The sequence below is a fragment of the Dipodomys spectabilis genome, unplaced genomic scaffold, assembly GCF_019054845.1.
Source record: "Dipodomys spectabilis isolate Male_0828 unplaced genomic scaffold, ASM1905484v1 ptg000554l, whole genome shotgun sequence".
Taxonomy (NCBI): Eukaryota; Metazoa; Chordata; class Mammalia; order Rodentia; family Heteromyidae; genus Dipodomys; species Dipodomys spectabilis.
In genome coordinates this window covers 844,042-846,722 of record NW_024871231.1, presented here as the reverse complement: position 1 = coordinate 846,722, position 2,681 = coordinate 844,042, and the positions used below count along the sequence as shown (strand labels likewise).

Here is a 2,681-nt window from a genome sequence, read left to right as displayed (position 1 = left end):
GAGGATTTAACGCACTGATGTCAAACTAACTTTCAGTTCAATGAATTACATATATTGTTACATTTGCCTTTTTAAATTTTTTATTGTGAAAATACTGTACAGAGGGGTTACAATTACATGGGCAAGATAATGAGTACATTTCTTATCAAGCATTGTAGCCTCCTCCTGTATTTACCCTTCCCATCCATTCCCATCCTTCCCTTGCTCCCCCACTCAATCCTCCCTCTACCCCTCCACCCGCACAAAGTTGTAAAGTTTATTTTTCGACATAACGACTTGTACTTTTGTAATCAATTTTTTAATAACTGTTTTTCATTTCTTGCATCTCAAGAATGAAAAATATGGAATATTTCACAAATTTTCATATCATCCTTGTGCAAGTGCCATGATAATCTCTATATTGTAGTAATTTGGGTAAACGTCCTGCTGAAGCATGTAGTATCCTGTAAATTTAAGTAGTTATTGATGCAATCTTTATACAGGCATATATCCTTAGTTGACTGTTTGTAACTAGGAAACCTTATTGTTCCTAAAAATGTTATTGATCTTAATCTCTAAAGCTTATATTGTTTGGTCGATTGCTCACATTTGCAATTTTTTTGTCAATGACTATTTTAAGTCTTTTTCATTTTAAATTTGATCATACTTTGAAGCCTTTATAGCTAGGTCCAAAGGTGATTGTTTTTCAAGTACTTATTTATAAACTGAGTTAGCTTTGTGGAGCTAATGGATTCAAAGTAAGCCTTGCTTAAGAGCTACTTCTAAACTTCTGCAGCTTAAAAATTCCTAAATGATGTCTTACTGGTACAAATGTCTACCTGACCCTTTATTCTTCTTCCCTGTAGCAACAGACCAACCAGAATATCTTACCCTGACAGCATAGATTTTCTTATTGGAACAAAACTAATATTAGTTAAAAGGGATCATAGAGAGATAAACAGTTAAGACAGAATCATTTAGGCTAGAAGGTATTTTATCAAAATATAATTGTTTTTTATACCTAACATTTCAATAGTAGCTAAAGCCAAGAAGGTGAAAAAAATTTTCACATGCATGATTACCAAATGTCCTGGCCAGTCTACCATCCATCCAGGCAGGAATTTACACTACTGCCTTTCTTTCATCAAATATTTTCATAGTTAAAAGAGAAGTCTATATGTTTCTCCTCGATATTAGGCCTTAAATTGGTAATGTTTTAATCACAGTGTTTCCTCTTGTCTCTAGGCTGTAAATCTCCAAATGGTAAAGCTTTAGGTCCAACTCTACCAAACACTGAGGTAGAAATAATGGAATAATATTTTAAAACACAGTTGCCTTTGATACCCTAACCACAACAGAACATTGCAAAACATGTGCCTTTTTTCTTATATTTTATAGTTATATATTTTATATTTATACGTGCTGATATTTTATTTCACACAGTGAAACTTACTAGAATTAATTGATAATTTGACAAATAAATAGGTATTTATTACAATAAATAGATTGGAATATAAATAATAAGGTTTAGAATGTACATTAGAATATAAAAAGTATCAATGCAATGTCTTTGGTATAAACTTGTGATATGTTCTAAGTATTCTTGGTCTTCTGAATTCACATTGTAAAAAAAAACAATTGTTTTCCTCTAATCTATAAGGGATTTTACTCTGCTGCTCTGTTTATTGTTTTAACTCACTGGTTGCAAAATGTTTTTCTCTATATTTCTGAAGCATTTCTACTGATTGTACCCAAATTTTGCTGATATGATATCTAAAAGGTATTATTCTTCTGCAGGATCCACGGGTCCTAGGATCCCAGGTCTTAGTTATCCTCTTCATCTGATAACAAGGGGAAGATTTCTCACCTAGGCTCATGAAACATGCCAACAGAAAGTAATTGAAAATCCATCTCAATTCCTTATGACACCGGAATTAGTGGTAAGCAATTGTGTAATGCAATGCAACTTAAAATGAAAGATGAGATCACAAAATCTGAGAGAAAGTACAGTAATTCAAACTTTCAGTTTACAAATGACCAGCCCATATGAGTGACCAAGATCACAAATGTCACAAAATTATTTTTAATACCCCTCTTCTAATGATTACTCAAAGATTTCAGTCCAGCATAAGTAGGCAAAAAAAAAAAAAAATAGTTCCTAGAACGATAGATCCATAATTGGTCTACCAGGGCTAGGAAAACTTGACTTACAGGTCAAATATAATTCACAAAAACATTAATTGAGAAGATCGTTAATGCTTCAAAATACTGGTACTTCAGTAAAACTTGTTTCTGTAGAATAAAAATGTTATCATTCTCAAACCAACAATAACCTACACTTAATCTCCTGAAAACAGATTCCTTTTCAAATAATCTTTTAAAAATCACATTCACCAAAATAACATTTGACAAGTAGACAATATTGACATTACAAATTTTTCAAGTTTAGGGTGCAAGTTACAATAGAGTTGTTTTATTTACCCAGCACTAATGCCAAACAGGTTCAACCATTCATTAAAGTGTAGAAATAGTACCATCCACCATTTGTGTTGTTCAGTAGGTGCCTTACAGAAATGTGTCAAATAGAAAAACCTCCCATAATTCAAACCCAAACACTAGCTAATAAATTAAGTTTAATCACTTACTAAGGTACATTTTAAAAAGTCACAAATAGTTGCTTTATCATATGTTGTTTTATGTTT

The 2,681-nt window shown here is 31.9% G+C and overlaps 1 pseudogene; it reads right to left on the bottom strand.

Annotated features, from left to right (window-relative positions):
- Window positions 1-335: 335 nt before the first annotated feature.
- Window positions 336-435, bottom strand: LOC122100031 (annotated as a pseudogene).
- Between the last annotated feature and the right edge of the window lie 2,246 nt (window positions 436-2,681).